The 21,339-nt window shown below is 43.4% G+C and overlaps 1 protein-coding gene across 5 annotated transcripts in view; it reads left to right on the plus strand.

Annotated features, from left to right (window-relative positions):
* Positions 1-21,339, plus strand: part of LOC124161917 (Golgi reassembly-stacking protein 2-like) — a 100,764-nt gene that overhangs the window by 73,256 nt on the left and 6,169 nt on the right. For 4 of the 5 annotated variants that reach the window (XM_046538175.1, XM_046538172.1, XM_046538171.1 and 1 more), the window contains 2 exons: positions 7,867-8,080; positions 9,004-9,490. The gene's annotated coding sequence lies outside the window, so the exon portion shown is untranslated. The remainder of the gene's footprint in view (positions 1-7,866; positions 8,081-9,003; positions 9,491-21,339) is intronic. The other variant, XM_046538173.1, reaches the window with a different exon arrangement.

Consider the following 21,339-nt stretch of genomic DNA (forward strand, 5'->3'; position numbering starts at 1 on the left):
TTGGAGCCTGATCTTTCGAATCTGATATTTTCGATTCCGAATGCATTTTCAAATTCCTGCCATTAAACAAAGTCATTATTCAAGTTTATTCTGGGTACATACAATTAATGGAATGCTTTTTAGATTTTCATACACATTTTAATATTTTTATAAATTAAAAATCTTTTGTATAGGCTTTCAAGTTGTTTTTTTTAAACTTCTCTACATGCTCAGGACCTAAAATGTTATGCTTGGGTTTGGAAATGAAAATAGGAAAAATCTTAGATGATCCACTGACCAGTGACCAGTGGCATAGCAAGAGGACCCCCCAAAATATAAAAACACAATTACTTTCCTTCATAAAAGGAAACAAAATATTTAAAAATCATGAATTTATAAAAATGAAAAATGAAAAAAATTAATCTTTGAAAAATGAAGTTTTTTCTATTATGAAGGGTGTTAAAATTGGTTTGAAACCCTCTCCTATGTACCCTGTTGTTTAAAAATTTTCCCCCTGGTTTTGGATTGGCGACCCCCTGCCATCGACTGAATTCAAATTTTCCTCACTCACGTTTCCCCCGAATTTTATTTTCTCATTGCAAACCGACTTGTGTTTTACCCCGAAATGCTTCACTATGGTGAGGTGGATTTAGCACATCCTCGCGACAATTTATACCACAGTGCACGCACACGGCATTCATTGGTTCTCCATATCTCAATGGAAATGTTTATACACAATGAAAGACATTTTTATCGGTGTATCATTAACGTCACGAGCGACGAGGTGCTCAACCGCTCAGCTTGAGGGAGGGGTGGGCAGCAGAAGCGTGTAAAGGAGAGGTGGAGAGGAAGGAGCAGTTTCGTAGCCAGGTATTTCGTTCGGAGGGGGGGGGGGCAAAAACAGGGGGAAATATTTTAGAAAAAAAACCGGGCACTAAATAATAGGTTGTAAACTAATTTTAAAACTTATTATAATCGAAAAAACTTATTTTGTTAAAGAAAAATTTTGCGAATTCCTGAGTTTTCAACATTTTGTTTTCTTTTGTGAAGGGCAATAATTGTGTTTTTATATTTCGGGGATGGGGAGGGGTCCGGACCCTCCCCCGGGATACGCCACTGGGAAGGAGCGCGTAAAGGAGAGGTGGAGAGGAAGGAGCGCGCTCCCTCCGTATTTCAAACAATGAGGCTACAAATGAGGGAGTCAAGGACGAACAAGTCAGATCTTGCTTCAGTGACGTCGTTGCCTTCAAAGCGAAGTCGGGCACGCTATGTGATGTATGTAGTTGGCGTTTCCAATCCGTCTCTAATTGTTTGAGGGGTTAATGCTGCGCTTGTTTCTTTGAAAATTGTGCTGTTTGGACAATGTTGCATATCAGTAAAGTGTAATTGTAGAATTGTAGATAGAAAACTGAGTTGCAATCGATTAGAGCTGAAAAAAAAAACAGAAATATCGTCAGGAATGCGTCTCGTTTGGTCAAATTCTTTTTTTAATCTCGTGCATTTCATTCAACTGTCGAAGCTATCGAGATATCTTCGGGCACAGAAAGTCACTTTCCTAGCATTTGTCATCTAGAAACGGAGAACTGAAGCAGGTAGGCCAAAAAAGGTCAGTTGGTGAGACGAGGTAGAGATTAAACACGCTTCAGTTGTTTTCTTGTGATTTGATATTTTCCTGAAAAGACAATGATTTATGGTCCGTGTGATTTCGGAAACGAAAAAAAAAACAAGAGGTACGAGCTGATGGACAGCCGAGGGTGGTTTTCTAAAATCTGTGACGTAGTTACTTTTGACGTGGTTATTATGCTACGGTGCTGAGATTAACCCGATGATTGTTCAATCTCTTGGGAAGAGTCACACTATATGCCATTCGTATTTTTCCTTTTTTATTTTCTGGCTGAAAATCCTGGCCACAGCTGAAATTCTACTCGTAACCTCTGCGAGAGCTTTCGAACAAAACGGTTCATGAATAGGACAAGAATCGCATGCGACGGCGCATTCGAAGAGAGAATCGGAACTCTTTCCACCATTATGGGTCGTTGCATTCACTGAAGCTTTAATTTAAAATTTCGGATCCAGATCCGATGTTTTCCGCGACTTTGGATCCGTTGTATCCGATGAAGAACAATATCCGCGGATATTTGGATCGGAGGTATCCGATCCGACCATCCCTGAAAAGACAATAGCCGCGGTGGCTACATTCTCATTTGGCCGCGGTGGCTAAACAATAGTGTAGCGTTCATATACAAACCAGAGCAGCATAGCGGGTGCGCGGTGGCGGCCGAACGCAACCTGTCGAGTCTGCCCGGAGGCCGGGGCGGCTTATGCCTAGCTAGTATCAACTTCCTCAAGGGTGTCATTGATGAAACTGGGCTATACAAATGCGAATGTGTCTATTTTTTATTATTGACGCAGACGTGTGTTAGTCTAAAAAAAGTTACTTATATAAAAAAACCGCTCTCAGCGCGTATTTATAAGAAACTTTTTTTTTCACAGGTAAACCCGTTCTCTGATCGTTTTTATTTTCATCAGACTTCAAATAACATTTGAAAATAAAAACATATCTATCGATATATTATACTTTAAAACTGGTGGTCCAGATGAATTCTCCGAATGTGATTTATAATCGTAATAATTTGATTTGCCATGACCAGCGGTGATGAAAGAACGAAAAACGCATGCAATGCTTCCCGAACCCGTGCTTTCCAATTTTTTTCTCTGAGAGTAGCTTATAAACACGAGGCATTTCAGGGTTCGTCGGTTTGTCGCTCTTGCCGACATTTTCATGTTTCGGAGGCCTCTTAGGCATGTTCGTCGCAGCACCCGCGTGCCAGGCATATTCTCCGCGCGGGCAAGGCTGACACCGCGGCCGCTTAGGTGTGTGGCAGCCTTTGTGCCCCAAACTTATAGTCTATGCTCAAAACATTTATCTTCCTGGAATTGATGGAATCGGAATCGACTTTAGGCGATCGATTCTCCATTCCGATTCCGTTCCCGAGAATCGGTGGAATCGAGAATCGACATTTGGAATCGACTCATCCCTATACCTAACAGTAAATAAGGAAAAAGGTATCCAACGATCCAAATCATTTTAAGTGACTATTGACTTAAGAGAGATCACATCATTTTCTCTCTGATCATGGTACAAATCATGCGATAGCGCTCGCTTTCTGTAATTATCAAATAATAAGTACATATTCACTAATGCGTGCATGTTTATTCAAACACATAAATGTAATGGTTTAAAAGACAGTAGTGCTTTTCATTTCCAAATGATATGTAAAAATGGTGCCTATCACTAAAATCTCTCGATAGTGAACCTCCATCCGTCAAACTGCCCATCCTGCAGTGTGGGCAGAATACTCGCATACATGTGTTGCGTGAAGTGTACATCAAAGGATAGACACAAAACACGCTCAATTCGTCGCTTACGTCAGCTGTGAGTGAAGACGAACTCCAGTCCACTTTGGAGGCACAACCAAGTGCACTATTAGACGAAATCACATTTCAGCAGCTGCTTCTAACTAGACGATGCAATTTTGATATTGCCAGCAAGCAGCCTAGTCAGATCCAGGACCAGGGGCCAGTGATTTTGAGTGGGCCAGCATTTACTAGCCGCAATCAGAACTGATAATGTTGTGAAATTTCTTCGACGTACAGGCACTTTGGTTGTGTGTGTAGTTATGCCCTGATTTGGTTGTACACTTTGGAGATGAAAATGTTTCAACTGTTTCTATAAATAACATGTTCATTGTTGTTGTTTTGCTTCTGAGTAAATTGACTAAATAAAATTGAAAAGTTCAATACTTGAATTAGTAGGAAGCTCTTTTAGATCCTGAAGTCTCTAAAAATCACACAGATTGATAGAATTTGTTCTTAAAATTCTATTCTATCAATGTACGCTACACTCCTAGATTAGAAATGGTGTTTAAACATGATGCAATTATGATTAACACATTATGGTCCGCACGCATGTTTTTACGTGTTTCCGCCGCCAGCGCTTATGTGCCGATCACGTGTTTTTACGTTTTCATGCAGTGTAGTCTCCTGCTGACCTCTACGGATTTATTTGGAACTATTTCGACCTAGTTCTGGTTTGTGCGTCTTCAGGTAGCTTTACTGTTTGTTTTTGTGAAAGTTTTTCTTATTGATGTCTTTTTTATCGACGTTATAATAGTTTGAACATATATTGAAAACCTACCTACCCAGAAGAAATGCAAAAAGTAACCGGCCCCAATGGCTAGTCTAGTTTAAAGGATGCCGGACCAAGAGGTGTTAACACACTCAATGCTGAGAAAATTTATCATAACACACCGCCACGCGGAAAAAATATTTTGCAATAATATCAGATATTATGTCTTCCTTAATCGTATACAATCATACATAGGTCAAAATTATTAAAATTTGCGCTATTAATAAAGAAAATATTAAATATTATAATAAAATTATAATAAATATATAATAATAAAAAGAAGGCAAAAAATCTGCTGAAAGCAAACGACTTGTATCCAGTCACAGGAGAAGACACACTGAGACGCTGGGCACAATTGCAGGGTCTAGTAGAAGACGCGGAGGCAGATGGCGGGCCGAGAAACCTAATGGGACCGATGCCTTGTATTCAAGGCATCCGCGTCCTAGGCTAGCGCGGGATGCCTTGAATTTAAGGCATCCGCATTGAGTGTGTTAATGTAGCAAATGGGAAACTTATTTGATGTTATGGTCAAATTTCATGCATGTATGTTCACGACCAGCTGATGATTTAAAATAGTGATTTGACATCAAGTTATGATAGCCTCTTGTGGTATTTATTTTTCTCTACAATAATTACGTGTTCAACATAATGTGCAATGCCATAATTGAAGCTCTTTATTGGCTTGTTTCATTATCCATCAAATCCTACAACCTTCCCTAGAGATGTAATGATTCTTAAGTAGGTAACTCTGAAATATATTCTCATGATGTGGCATATAAGAATCACCATATAAGTCCATGAATTTTTAGCATATCCTTCTCCATGACGTGGGATAACAGGTTGTGCACAGGAAAATCAGGAATCATGCTTGAATTATGTCCCTGGAATTATGCGTGAATTACTGTATAAGCATGTGTAAGAAGCACACACGTGTAAGAGGCGCACTCCTATTTTGAGCATCAGAGCTAAAGAAAAGGAAAACTTTTCGGCATTTTTTTATCCTATCGCACGGTGTAGCAGACTTAAGCCTGGACTTTCGACAGTTATCAATTTTTCCGCTTTCAATAGTAATAATTTACACAGCATTCTTGTGCTAAATTTACATGATATGTATGGCGCTCGGAGATTAGTAGGTATTCACTTGTAGCCTTAACCTTCTGATGCTTACTAGGGACGGTCGGATCGGATACCTCAGATCCAAATATCCACGAATAATGCCCTTCACCTTAATGTACTTCGGATCCAAATTTGTCAAAGAAATTGAATCTGAATCCTAAATTTTCAATCGTTGCTTTCGTGAATGCAACATCCCATAAGAGGGAGTAGAACGAGTTCCGATCCTCTCTTCGCATGCGCCGTTGCACTACGATGTTTGTCCTACTCACGTGCAATTTTTTTAGAGCTCTTGTAGGAGTATTGCAATAGAATTTCAGCTGTGGAAAATTTCAAATCAAAACATAACAGGCACATAGCGTGAATCTTCCCAAGAGATTGGACAACAATCGGGGAAATCTCAGCGCCGTTAAAAAATAACCACGGCACAGATTTCACAAAATACCCCTAGCCCTCCATCAGCCCCTGCCTATGACGTTTATTTTCCTTTCCGAGACCCTACGGACCATAAATCACTTGCTCAAAGGAAAATATCAAGTTACGTGGGAACAATCGAAACTTGTTTCAACCCTTCCCCGTCTCACCAACTGACCTTGATCGATCTCCCAGTTTCTGGAGGCCTAATGCTGGGTGAGTCACCTAGCGAGCCTGAAGATATCTCAATAGCTTTCAATAATCGTAAGACACGCACGAAGTTCACAAAACGAAAGAAATCTACGCGACACATATCTGACAGAATTTAAGTTTTTTAAGCTCTAATTGATTGACACAAAGATTTATTGTTACCGTATTACCGCTGCTAATATTCAAAATAGTCCAAACAGCACAATTTCGGAAGAAACAAGCGTAGCATAAGTGCATTCAAACAAGACAAGACGGACTGGAAACTTCTGGCAACTGAAACTGCATTTATCACATTGCTGCCCCTTCGCTTTGAAGACAATGACGTCACGTGCAAGATCGGACGTGTTCTTCCCTTTCTCCTTTGCCCTCAGCCTCGTTGTGGAGGAAAGACGGAGGGAGCGAGCTCCTTCCCATCTACCTGTCCTTCAAAGCTCTTCACTTTCAAACATTTCAGATTTCTCCTATCCGCCATTCAGTCAAACAATGTACACACTCTTTTGAATTTTTTAAACAGCAGGTTTTGACACCAATATAATTTTCAATCGCAATAACCCTTATAATATCGTCTGAAGATGATTTTTGAAAAAGCAGGCCCCTAGCGTAATGGAAATTACTTGGCAAGACAGATGTTGACTATTGACCAGGTATCGTCCTTCAAAACTGCACTTTTCTCTACGTTTGGCAAGCGTGTACTATTTGCAGTATAAATGCTGAGGTATGCCCACCCATAGCAGTAAATTTAGCGGGCCCTCCGGAGCAAAATACCCCGTGTAATCTTTTCCATGTTCACATCTGAGGTACCTACCAATGTGATGGTGCGATGCTTACGAGTTAGAAACGCAAACAGGAGCATTTTAAAAATATGTCACTAAGGAAGAAACTCCACTGCCTCCCGCTTGTTTTTGACCTTGGTTTTTAGATGACTGACTCAGCTGGAAACCTAGGCCACTCAGTTCTTTTTCGGCTAGTGACCAGGGAAAGGGAGGAGGGGAATATAAAAAATTTGTGTAAGAGGCACTCCCCCATTTTCGGCTGCAATTTCTGGGGAAAAAAGGTGTGCCTCTTAAAAGTGCTTATACGGTATTCATGAATTTTTGCTCAAACCGGGAATATTAAAATTTTTTTTCAAATTCATTTCACATATAATTTTTCCAGTTCAACGCCCTTTTTCTGGCTGAAAATGTTTGTTTCAGTTTTAAGTGCACCATCTTAGTATAATTTCTACCGCTGCAGCAAAATGTGGTATGACGGACAAGGCAACATATTCGAAATGTCTATCACTCTATGATTTATGTAACATTCAAAAACACAAAGACTTAGAATTCCGTGGGACATCAAAATCCGCTTATCAGATCAAAGTAGCGTCTTGGCTCGAATTGAATGTATTTAAATTTTAAATGCATTGTGTGCTAAGTAACCAATCCTAGTCCTTTTATGCACATAAATATAATATTATTTAGAAGCATTGAAATGATTTGGAGTGTCTTAACATTCTTAGCCATCACAGTAATAATGTGAGATTAACCTGGAATTTTTTCAGTTTTTCTTGGAAAACTGGGAACTGTGCATGAATTTTTATACTTTGATTGGTTGGACATCCTGTGGAATCAATTTGAGCCATAAGGCTAATTGCATGAAAAGAGGCTAGCTAACCTCTTCCTTGTCCTTGTAAATACGTAAATATAATATTATTTGAAAGTATATGAGTAATATTCGGTGTGTTAAAATTCTAATCCATCGCAGTAATAACGTGGCATCAACCAGGATTGTTGTAAAATTTCTTTTGCTTACAGGCGCTTTGTTTGTGCATATACATGTTCTGATTTGTTTGTACACTTTGAAAGATGGACTTTGACTTAGTGTATGTTACATTTATACAGGCTATGTTGGTGTGCTTGTATTGGAGTTTGGCCTGTTTCTTCACTCTTCTTTGATGTGCGTTCATTGTCTTCCGAGAACAGGGCTCGAGGATGTGGCGGATGGGGATAGTGGCAGACATTGCGTGTGCTCGCATTGCAGCCAGGGATTTGGCAAGAGCAGTCAGCTATTGTGCCACGCAAGGACGCACCACTTGGGGGAGCTCCCCTTTGCGTGCGGGGATTGCAGACAACGATACGTCAAGGCAAGCGACCTGACCCAGCACTCAAAGAGCCACAGTGCCGTCAAACTTCACAGGTAAAGTCATGAAGGAAAGTCTCCTGGAAAATACTTCGAATTGGAAGTGGAAGGAATTGTAAATTTTCTCTCGTCCAATTCGTGAGTGTTTCTTATATCTTTCCCTCCGCTGAGGATGTCTGTTTACCTGTGAAGCTGTGATGTCATGGAATCATGTGGGCCATTTTGTATTTTTGGATTACTCTGTGAATTTGATGATGAAACGCCTGAAAAAAGGCTGCTTTTGTTCAACGTAGCAATCTGCAAAAACTATTCAACTCTATTGAATTTGTGCGATGACTTGATTTGATATTTCACATTCATATTTCTGGGTCGAATTTGGCAATGACATCCCCTTGTTCTCCAACCCATACGCTCTCATATACAAATTTAATCAGTTACACAGCCTGAAAAAATTGATTTCACCCTCGGCCATGCACCTATTGGGACGGCTTGAGGGGTAATATGTTGATGTTGTAATTGAGATTGTTGATGCTTTCCAGGTGATTATAATATTTCAGGGCATCAGAACTCTTTCAAGGGCTTGGGAAAAATCATAGGCTTGACAATATTAAGAAATCTCTTCTTTTACTATTTTAAAGGTCGTTTTACAGGGTACATGGAATTGTGCAATCTGACGTACGTCCAAAGGCGCGATCAAAATTGTGTTGTGTAAAGCGGTGAATTGCTGGAACACATGTGAGAATGCGTGGATGCGAGATGGCAGAATAGCCCCTGATCTAATTTCGTTCATGCATTCGTGCAATCCACGCCACTTTAGAAATTAATGCAGCTCTAATCTGCACAATTCCATGCCCCGTGTAAAACGGCCTTAAGAATTCATTATTTCTGTCATGTAGTTTCTGTTCGCTCCGCGTGACATTTAAATTTTTACGCCGATGTTTCTCCTATCATTACAAAACCATTGCTGCCTTCCACACAAGAACCATCGCAATACCTTGAGTCACAGCCTCCGGCATCGTAGCCAGCTTCCCAGGCCCTCTCCCTGGAACACGACTTTCGACAGCTTCTCCCGGCCACCGCGCCTGGAATGCTGCCCACACCGGCGGACCAGGAGGTTCTGGAGCTGCTTACGCTCCTGGCAAACAACAAGGACTCCCCGAAGCTCACCAGGTGGGACGGACATGAGTTCCATCTCTTACTCACATTGGGGTCTGAATGGCCGACTCTTTCGACCACTATGAGGAGCATTGGGTTCAACCGTACTAGGATCCTTGCCATCGCCGCCACCCATGGGTGGGAAACAGCATCACGGGTATCGACCCCAGAAGAGATCCTGCGGTGCCTGCAAACTCTCTTGTGGGTGCAGACGGGGGAGAGGCCCTTTGCGTGTGGTGTGTGCCACAAGCGCTTCTCGCAGAAGAGCACGCTCAACCACCACGCAAAGATGCACTGAACGCTGTTAGTTGGGTGAGAGAAGAATAATAGTAATAAACGGTCTCTGGAACTCTGTGTGATATCATTCTGGTTCCTGCTTTCACCGTGTGAGGTGACCTTGGGGTGAGGGTATGTGCGCCGCTGCAATGCAGGCTGCTAGCAGGTAGCAGAGTACCCTGCTAGCAGGTAGCAGAGTACCCTGCTAGCAGGTAGCGCTTGGCTTAAATAAGGATTATTAATACCCTATCAAACGAAGGAAACTTTCCGACCTTAAGTAATTTTGATAGGTCATTATTAAGAGACGTTTCCCATGAGCTCTGTGCCTCATGCATGCATTGGTAATCTCAGACGATGTAGAACTCGTATCTTCTCGTATAGAAACTAGGTCCCTGTGACGTCACGTGGAGTGGCATCGCCAATCTGGCCTTTTAAAATGAGATTAAAATTGACCGTTGCCATTCGTCTATACTGAGAATTCTCAAACCAAATAATTTGTATATTATGAATTCAGTAATGGTGGGTAAGAAATCGCAATCAATGCCTTTCGTTTCCTTAGATGAAGGTAACTACCCTATTGATTCCATATTTCGCAAGGGGTGATACAAAAAGACCTAGCGTAAATAGATGTTTGATAAGGTGGGGGGTTAGGGGGAAGATGGTAAGGTGGTGGGGGGGGTATTTCTGAACAAACATTTAAACATTTCCTAGATAACAATTTGAAAAATAGATATAACCTTGTACTGCCAACGGGCTGATATATCGGTCCTTGCTGTTTGAGCGAAATTTTTTCACTTTTTTGTGATTGTGGCCTTTTTATCGGCTGTAATTTAAGTAAACCCCCTTAATCTATCTATGGTTATAAGATATAAATATATCTTAGGAATTGGGAAAAAATCTAGAAGTATTAAATATTATTAAGTAGCTGAGAAATTTTTAAACCTGAAATGTTGCTAATTCCGGAAAATAGCCTTGGCAGTCTTCGTACATCCCACCTGAAATAGGCTGGCAGTACAAGGGTTAAAATCAATGGTATTTTGCAGAGTGAAAATGATTAACAGGTGATATAATTAATGAACCTTTTCTGGCGATACTACGTTATATCTTTCATGGAATACGGAAAATATATTCCGTTTCCTTTCCTTGGAGATGATGACAACTGATAAATTTCTGTTCTCACAAAATATTTTCTTCAAAACTGCGTGATCATGTTAAAAATGCATAATTAATTTCCTCGATTAATCTTAGTTGTTTGTGTTGGAACAAATTTTCATTTTTGTCTCGCAGATATTATTTTCATAAATTTGCTTTTCCTGAAAACTTTTGCATGAGCATCTTCCAGCATTTTTATTTCACGATGAATGGAACATGCAGGAGAGGGAATTGCAATAATGGTCGTATGATATTCTTTATAGTAATACCCCGAAAATGAACCAGGAGAATCTTTCAAAGACCAAAAGTTAGTAAGTAGCAAAGTATCTCCCGTAATTTAGTTAAATTTTAAAGAAGTTATCCAAGATGGCGGCGAGTGAAAAAGCTTCTCGGAATTTACGCATTGTAATTCTGTAAAGTATCTTAAACAACCATCAAAAGAATGCGATCGAAGTACATAGCTCTAGATATCATATCTTTGAGCGTGTAAATATTGGGACATTGAGTCATTTACGAAAGTCAGCATTAACATTTTTCGCAATTCGCCGCGAGCCGCGAGTTGGGGTCGGTGGAAACACACGATGGAAGGCTATGGTTACGGTTAATAATGACGATTCTGATTGGCTTATTCAGTGGAAGTCTCTAATTTGCCCTCCAATGCTACGAATATTAAATTATTCATATGAAAATAAAAATTTAACCGGAAAAATTGGTGACTGAGAGGTGAATTTCACTCAATCGCGCCGAAATTTCATTTCGTTGATCGGGAGTTTTCGTAAAAGAGGAGTTCGTTCATCGGGGTTTTTCACTAATGTGTTTACATAGGCAATTGACCGGACCAATAGTATTTGTTCGTTGAACGGAGTTCTTCGTTTAGCGGGAGTTCGTTAAGGTGAGGTTTTACTGTATGTCTCTAGGACATAATCTATGTCGAACAGTGAAAATAATGATGTATATAATTTTCACGATTATTTTAACAAAGTTTTAAGTTTATCAAAAGAGTTCTATGGTTTAACAATGGGTGAGAATGAATAACGAATTTAGTGTATGCCATTTAAAATATATGGCTGTGTGTGGTATGACTACATTTTGCCTTTTTGGAAGCTGAATTTTGTGTTGAATTTTCTTATTTTTCACGTATTATCCCTCTTTGAATGCAGTGAAATGTCTGTATAACGTAATTCTATGAACTGCCATGATAGGTTTGTTAAACAGAAATTTCATTATGTTGAATTGTGCAAAAAATATTGCATGGAACCACAGGAATGAAAGTGCATGAAAAAAACTTAATGAAACATCATTAGTGAAAAATATATTTTGTCAAATACAATTGAAAATAACTAAAATTCAAATTCATGTACTTACCAACGGTATCTTCGATGGCGCTTATCAGTGAGGTGGAGGATTGAAAACTTTTTATGTCCACACCACGTAAATTCAATCATTGACACTACTCTTCATGGAGAATGTCCAATAGGGTAGTTTCCTTCATTAAAGAAAACGAAAGGCATTGATTGCAATTCCTTACCCATTATTAGTGTATTCATGATATACAAATTATTTGGTTTTAGAAATCCCAGTTCAGACGAATGGCAATGGTCAATTTTAACCTCATTTGAAAGAGGCCAGATTGGTGCCCATGCGATGCCACTCCACGTGACGTCACAGGGACCTAGTTTCTATACGAGTAGATAGGAGTTCTACATCGTCTGAGATTACAAATGCATGTATGAGGCACAGAGCTTAGGGAAACATCTCTTAATAATCACCTTTTAAAACTGCCTATGGTCGGAATGTTTAATTCGTTTGATATGGTATTTATAATCCTTATTTAAGCCGAGCGCTACCAGCTAGCAGGGTACTCTACTACCTGCTAGCAGCATGCATCATAGCGGCGCTCATAGCCTTGCTCCAAAGTGGCTTTACACGGCGGTAGCTGGAACCAGAATGACGTCACACGGGCTTTTCCCAGCATTCATACTGTCGTGTACTCAAATGAGCATCACGGAATTTAGGGACGTAATTACTCAGGGTTAGGATCGCATGTCAATAGGGATGATCTTTAGGAAAGAAAACACACATTATCTTAAGTAATTCCATTTAATAACCAACTATTACGAGTACATTACTCACAAACGGTGTGACATGACGTCGGAGTTAAGGGGACGAGGATCGCAGGCGGGGAAGACAACTGCAGAAGCGGCGACTGACAAGGGATCCAGCGGAGCGGAGGTCAGGCAGCGAACTCGGCAAAGGGTGTGGCGTCGAAGTGGCGGTCGGCAGAGGGTGTCGCGGAGCAGCGCTTCGCCGTCAGAGATTTACCAAAGAGCGACTGTCTTCATCAGAAGACGGGGTATTTATAGTCTCGTAGGAAAAGCTTCTAGAATGTTCCATGACACGCCCTAGGTGTTACGCGTGGGGTGGGGGATGGCGTCAGAGACGCATCCTCTATACGATGACCTTTTTTGAGGGGATGGAAAAATACCAAGCTCAAGAAAAAGAGGCGCATAAGCCCAACTAATGATGCACCGCCTTGGAGACGGAAGAATGCGGTCATCTGAATGCATCACTAACAAGTAAACAACCACAGTTCGAGAGATAATGACTTAGCGCTTATGCAGGACGCTTGCAACACCTTGGGAGCGGCCAGCGTCGAGGGAAAGGAATTTAATCTTAAGAAATTAATGGGATAATGGCTTTGGAAAGTTTGGAAGGCGGCCCTGGGCCGGTGCAGCTGGCGACGGTCAAATAATTGGGTATCTAACCTTGAATCTCACCTCCAGCGTCTCTCGTCTTGAGGATGGAATTCGGGGGTGGTTGGAAAGGGTAGAGAAATCGGGGCGAACGGGAAGAAATTACGGGCAGGACCCGACATATGCCCCCCCCCGGGGAACTTTCCGACCCGGGAAGTTAACGCGGAGCTAGTAGGGTCTCAGCGCCAAGCGCCATCTGTTGGAGGAGGGCGGGGGCGTGAGAGGGGCGACGCCATGTCAACAAACCGTAAGAGACAACAATAACACAAACACAAAAAAACCAATAAAACAGATTGCCCAAACAAAAGGCAAGGCCGATGAAGTCGGATTGGCATAAAAGAACAAAGTAAAATAAAAAGGAGCCAACTAAAGGATACCCAAAACAAAAGGGTCACCGACCGCTACAGTCAATTACACAGAGGCCGATGAGGCGGACTGGCAGTCCAAGAAGCATGCCAAATGCACACAAAATCAAGAGCACAAAAAACACACACAAAAAAAAATGGATGTCACCAAAAACCGAAAACACAATGAAATAAAGGGTGGAACGTGTGAGACAGCAAAACAGCGTTAGCCCATGCAGAGTCTGACAATGGACGGGCCCAAAAACGTGTCCACCGCAAGCAAGATTAATTGAAATAATATGAAACACAATAAGTAGCAAATACAAACAACGCGTATCAGAACACAAATGAGAATTAAAATTAAAATCATTACAAGGTAATACAGGGAGATGGGAATGCAACTTATATAATGCAAGATAACAGGCAAATTAGAGAGAGCCATAATACATAAATCGTAACACTAAACGTACTAACTGAGTGACCAAAGCAAATATAAACCCGTAATCCAAAAATACACAAAACCACTAAACACAAAAGCGATAACTGAAACTCCCAATAACGTCGGAGACTACATACAAAGCATCAAAAAGGGAGGTAAATAACCAGCTTGAAGAGCTCTCAATGAGACAATAATTCAAAAAATGCACAAAAGTGCACAAAATTAACGATAACCGACACCTAAGTAAAACACAAGTTTACGCAACTCCAAAGTAAAACAGAAAAACATAAATGTTCTCATAAAGAACGTACATGAGAGCAATGAATTACACCAAAGCAAAAAAATGAAAATCAATCATCAATCAAAAATCACCGTCACCAAAATCAAAAAGCCAATCTAGTAAAAGCACTACTAAAATGAAAGCAATAATGTTACTAAAAAGGTAATACCACTTTAACCAAGTCATTGTGCTAAAGGCAAGTGAACTAAGGAAGTGAATTATCTATGCTACACGCATGGTAGTCCAAAGACACAAAAACACAAACACTATCATGAATAAAATCAAATATTGAACACCAACGACGTAGCACCTAATATGAGGTAGGGCGAAGAATGCCAAGCACTACTCACAGACGGGGGAATATTCACAAAACACTGCACTATTATCGGACTGGAGGCGGACGACGCATGGGCAGATACGTTGTCTCTTCGATCACCTCGTAAACAGGGGCCTCAGCTGACAGGATCGGCGTCGGGCGCCGAAAGGAGGCGGCCGCGGAAGGAATCGCTGGAGGGGGAAAGGCGGGTGGACCTCTCCTAGCAGGGCTAATCGGCGGCGGCGTGGGTGGGCGAAGAGCTGGCGAGTGATTATCCTCTCTCAGGAAGAAGGGAGTGGGGGTGTGAAAACAGTCGATGTATGGACGGATACTCAGGACTAAGGCGGGAATAGATAGGAAGGCGATCACAGCCATATTCAAGAACAGCATCCATGGGCGAAGCTCCAACGGTGAGTTACGCTCAGGATTCCATGAAGACTTAGTACACTCATTTAGGTCCGTACAGGTTGAAGAATGCGCCAGAGAGAAGGGAGGGAGCGTAATGGAGAGGAGTAACGACCATTCGGCCGGAATAAGGCGACGGACGGAGAGGGAGGGGGCCGTGGAGGGGATACAGGGGAAGGAAGGGTTGACTTCGCTGCCGTCGAAGACGAGGCGACAGCCGCAGGGTAAGGAAATATGGAAGGATCCCTTATTCTCTGCGCCCCAATTGTTCCATCGGACACCATCGCAAAGGATCGCAGCGTCCTTTGGGGGATGAGTGATCAGGAACGTGGATGGCCCCAAGGAGAGGACCCGGGTCTCCGCCGATTTTCGGCAACGCAGGGGGCATTCTCGTGCCGCCTCGTCCGCGGACCCGCCCACCGCCACTCGGCGAGCGCACCGCATCGGGATGGAGTCGTCATCGCGAGCCGCTTCCAGGGAGCATAACTCATCACGATAGGGGTTACATTGTAGTTCACCCAACTGCACACCCTCAGCGGTCCGAATAAGTGCTAGCTCCGTTGCAGGGGCCGTAATTTGGCATGTGTGATCGCCGTAGGCAAAGGGTATGGGCACAAAGGAATGAAGGGAGACAGAAGTGGTATTTGCTTTTGTCAGGGGAATGACTAAGAATAGGTAAAGGGAGGTAGGAGACAAAAGACAGTCTACGAGGCTCAAAATGTAATATCGAGAGAAGTGTTTAATCGCCAGTTCCCACCCACGATCGTGGATAGACTTTTGGACTGACAAGAGTTCGGTGCGGAGTCTTTCCACATTGACCACCGAAGGGCTGAGGCGCCTAGTTTGGCACATGGACAGGACATCCATTTGTGCAGCAATAGTAGACAAGACGACAGTCAGGAGGCCGTAATCAGGCTCAGTACCGTGGGCGGGGGCGTAATTTGCCACACACGGTGCGGACAGGTTTGTCACCTTCCCCGCCTCTGCCAACTTGTCCTCCAACTCCTCCCCCTCCGCGTCGGATATCAGCATCCGCTTGGAGAGCCGGCGCGTGGGGAGAGAAAAGGCGCTGGTCATGGCGCCACCGTCCGTCGCCAAAGGCGCCTCAGTCAGAGACTCCAACCAATTTCGTCGATCCCAGTTCCGAAGTGCGTCATCCACTGCCATGCGGGGAAGTCCGCATACCGGGCGGCGGTCAGCTGAGTTGCATGTCCGTCCCACCATCTCACGAAGTAATCGGAGTTGGGAGGCAGGGTTGTATGGCAATTTGAAGACCAGAGGGGTGGATGTGGTGTATACCGTTATGTTTGGCAACGGTTTAAGATAGGCCCCGGCGGTGAGGTCGACAGGTGGTAACCCCAGGCCGGAGTGTGGGGCGGCCGCACTCGAAGTGGCGAGCGTAAGCAGGGCCACTGAGAGAAGGCGCCAGCCCGCTCTGGGCTTAAAGGCCAGATTCCTCTGCAGGGTTAGGCTCACATAGGACATGGTGAGCGGCCTGTGAGGATATAATCGAACCCAAGAGACGATATTTAGAATAGACCCAGTGAGTAGGCAGAAATAATACACAAAAGACAAAAAAAAGTAACTTATAAAGTAAGAGTTGGCTGGCAAGAGCGAATGTCATAAGCCAAAATTAAATCGAAATATAGAATGACTTATTAAGCTCTAAGTACTGTATCCGCAATGAGACAATGACAGAATATAATGACACCACGTCAAGCAGTAGGCCCGAATTGCGGAAGGCTGCTTTGCACTTAACTACGCAAACAGGATGCGGCTTGTGGCTGCCACTTGCGCATATGAATCTCTTAAAGAAAAACAAGCGCTCAGACTTATGAGTAACCAACATAGGGAGTGAGTAGGAGTGATCAAGTCCTTTACACTTCCGTTAGTCAAGTCAATAATGGCAATATATTTCTACGTCATTAACAATCTCCAGGGAACCAAAAAAAATGAGTACAATTAAAGAGCCATTAAAGAAAGAAAAGTCATCCCATAAAAATAAAGAGATATATAAAATTTCATAAAAATAAGCGTTTCTCTAAACTAAACTTAAATGAGCATTTGGTCTCTCAGTCAAAAGATAATATCTTATCACAGCCAAGGTAATACCTTGCAGGTAAGCTGCCCTTTACTGCAGGTCGCGCCATAAAGGCTTGTCAAATCAAAATGTCACAGGCTTGTGCAATAATTATTCCGTACGCGGAGGTCCTATTGACCTTTTCACCCCTAAGACACCTATATGAAAGGGACTTGGGGCCCACCTCGTCGCGTGTTGGACATTATAAATCTGAAAATGTGTCAATCACACATAATGAACCTTGTTGCGCCATTCAGTGTAACTGTAACGCGGGGCAAAACTATCCCCAAATAATCTACTTGCGCCCTCCTGGCGCTCGCGAGATTTCATAATAATAGCCCATGCATTCCTCATGCATTACCGGCATTTATATCATAACAGAACTAGGCCCATGTGCCTTCATCGCACATTACTGGCAGTATGATCACGTGATCGATAAAACATAACTTCAATTCTAACATCCTCTCAATAATATTAAACTTAGGGGCACAGGCGTCCCTGAGCCCCTGGAGGGGTCATCACCTCCAAAAAACCTTTTGCGCGCAAGAAGACCCTACGGCCTTCAACATCAATAATAAAATACTTTCGAGGGAAAGAGGGATGGAATGCATCCATCGCTCTTCCCTGGCTAAAAGCGTCTCATACGCTGGCCTTCGAGTTACACTGAGGCGTCAACATCCCATACCCACTTCGAGGATTCTCTCACTCGAAGCCTCCAAAAAATAACCAAAATTATGCATTTTGGAACTTTCACCCGCTCTACGGGCCCTAACTCGGCCACGGCGGTACTTGCTGAAAATAAAGGCTTAGTTAATTCACACAAAAAATATTTAACACTGCGTCTCGCGTAGCAATGCCCTCTCGCGGCATTTAAACCGTATTTCACGAGTCTCAGGCGATTTCGTGTCATAATACTCGAGGCGACCATCGTAATCTCAGCTCAAGGAAAGGATGTGAATTTTTATTTTTTCGTTTATATTTTTTTCTCATTCATACGTCATATCACGGAGTACGCTACCGGAAGACATTCCGTCGTAATCTCTCTCTCGGCGACTCGGCCGCGCTTTAATCGCGGGCCGCTTGCGAACTTTTACTATAAGGGAAATGCGACTTACTATACTGAATCTTGACCAAAGACATAGGGGCCTACCTGCGTTTCGTCATCCGTAGGCTTTCTCCGCGCAGCACGGGTGAAAATTAGTTCTTGGCCTTGTGGGGTCAAAAGTAGATAGGGCATCCGTCTCTCGTGTTTGTACACGAAATAGACCAGGCCGACGAGGACCAAGGTTAGGAAACCATTCCACGATAGAGATAATCCTGCCATTGTTTTCTCAGATCTTGCTACGTATACGCCATCATTATCGTCCGTCAATGAGAGTCGCGGCTGAGTGAGGTTTAAATGTGGCAATTGGATTGTCCAGTTTTGATTCAAGCAATCATCTAATTTTTCAAAGGTGGGTAAAGTTTGGGGCGATTTTGGGTCCAAAACGAGTGAGTCTAAATTAGACCAGATTGCAGGTAAGATGTGGACGGTTTTAATTTGCTGAGGGCCCGAATTACATGGAAAATTCGAAGGTATATTCAAATAATCTGAAAAATGTGCGGAGCATTGACACGGAAGAGTCAGTTCTAGAGCCCCTGGGCCCGGTAATGTTGAATTAAAGGTTTTTGAGTAAGAATCGTCACAGTCAATCCTGATTTCGGGGGGTGGATGCGTAATTATATACTGCTCGAAACCTACTTCGCTGATAATGGTTGCCTTTCCGGGCCTACATTGGAAGGTGCACGCCCTTGACAATTGAGACATGGTTCCCCCTCTAAACATTTGAATGGCACAGCTCGGACCATGAACCGTATCTGCGCTGAAACGGGGTAAAAAGCATAACCTATTCGAATGTACTTGACAGTCGTGTAAGGCAGGACCGGAAATCGTTCGTAAACGCTTTCCATCGACCGCAGCGTAAACAGTTTCGTGGACAATAGAGCACGTTTGCTCGTGCCAAGCAAAAGGAGTCGCATTGATTTCAAAGAGAGCCCATTTTGCACCTATTTTTACGATGGGAATATTTACGCGAATTATCATATCACCTTCATGCAGGAGACAGTGAGCCACCTTAAGGGTAGCCACTTCCGCAGCGCTCGAAACCACCCACTCATAGCCGTGGTCTCGTATGTTTTCTGCACGCCCATCCATTTCCTTTTGCAAGGCCTCAATGGGAAATATAGACGTTGGCAATAAATGATTATGACACTTGTGCAATGCTTCGTTTTCACGCAAATGTAAGGTCAACTTCCCTTGAGCATAGAGATTCCGGGTTAAGATGTCTATTATTGACATTACCATGCCTTTAAATTCGGCGGACGCGTTGGACGCTTTAGTAATTTGTGATTTAATTATCGTTTGTAAATTAACTATTCGCCTCTTCATATCGAATACCGTGTCATCAACAATTTTTGTATAATTCTCTAGCTGACCCTTAATGTCGGTTACAAAATTATGTTCTAATCTCGTCATGGCTGACAATTCTTTTAGATTCTTTTAAGCCTAACTGTGTCTCTGCGAAGCTAGATAGGTCGCTCTTCGTGGCTAATCCGCAACACCATCGCATAGCGGTCCCGATAAAATCAATCGAGCGGCGATTACGATCGCTCGATACGGCTTCTTCATTGCCTCCATAGAATAGGGGGTTAACTTTCACAAAATCTACGAGCTTACTGACTTGTATCGCGGTGCCCCGCAAAGAATTCAAGGCATTACACACGGGGCCAGTGGACCCGCACTGAATCAGAGGGGGTTCGGGCGCATCGCGGTTAGACGCCCTCCACTTTATTTTAAAAATTAAGGGGATTACCGCTTCATATGCTAACGTCTCGGGCAAAGAATTCCAATGCGTTCCGGCGACTATTTTTATAGCAGGGGAAGTAGTCGGAACCGTTTGCCCGTTTAGTCCAAGGAAAAACGTGAACGCCGCAGAAAATAGTATAAGATTCATTATGCCCGAAAAAAGGTTCGCAAATTTATATTTCAGAGATTAAGTTTGGCTAGTGGCAGTGCTGGCGGGCTTTAAAAGGGCGTCCGCTTTCCTTCTCTCGAGGAAGAAAAGATAAAATAATCTACTTCCGCCCAGCCGTCTGGCGGTTATCTCCCCGCGGAGAAAATAATTTTATTTTTTCTTTCTTATTTTTTTCGCTTGTCTCTTTCTCGCGGAGTTATCTGTCAGCCGTATGTTTTGAAAATTCTTCGGGTTTGTTTACATATGACCTACCCCAACACAGTGAGAGAGAGAGGGATTTAAAGCCAAAGCTAATGCGACCTAGATTGCGAGTGTTATCCTACGCTCAACCGTGGCGCTAATATTTTCTCATTAGTAATGAATACATTAGCTATCGTGGGATAGCGGGAAGGGGAATAGGTATGTGTCCTGTGGTGCGTTGACCGGCAGAACCCAGTGCTTTCTCTGCTTCTCTCGTTCTCAGGTGGATCTATGGGGAATAAACAAACAAAAAAAATCTCTACCTGTGTAGGTCAGCGCCGAAGACAACGTCCTGTGGGCACACTCCTGTGGGCGAAGGGACGGTAAACGGACTTTTAGACGGATGGATTAAAGGAAGGTAGTGGGTAGGGGAGAAGACACCTCCCCTCTCGGATGGGGCCCTCTCCCTCAATCACCCCGAAGGCTACTTTCCGAGGGCCAGTTGTTAAGGGACCCCGGTCTGTCTTCTGGCATGGGGTAAAGACCCGCGGCTTCCAGGATGCGACGGCCTCTGCCCGTAGCACCCCTCCGACGCACGGTAGGGGAGTGGAGGTCACCCGCGCCCCGCTCCGCCTGCCTCTCGGGTTGAGGCTGGAGTGGACGCGCAGGGGATCCCCCCTCCCCCCCCAATCCATCAAGGAGGTCCAGTAGCCGTTGTTGACGCTCCCGAGCCTCCCTCGCCCCCTCCCCCGACCGGTCCCCCACCCCCTCCTCCGCTCGCTCCCCACCCCCAACCGCCGCCTCGGCATCTTCTTCCCCACCTGACACCGAGGACGAATCGGCCGAGGAAGAGGACGAGGAAGTTCCCCTCCGGGGGGAGACGCGCCAGGGCCGCCCAGAGGGGGATGGCCGCCACGCCCCC

Source organism: Ischnura elegans, chromosome 7 (genome assembly GCF_921293095.1).
Source record: "Ischnura elegans chromosome 7, ioIscEleg1.1, whole genome shotgun sequence".
NCBI lineage: Eukaryota > Metazoa > Arthropoda > Insecta > Odonata > Coenagrionidae > Ischnura > Ischnura elegans.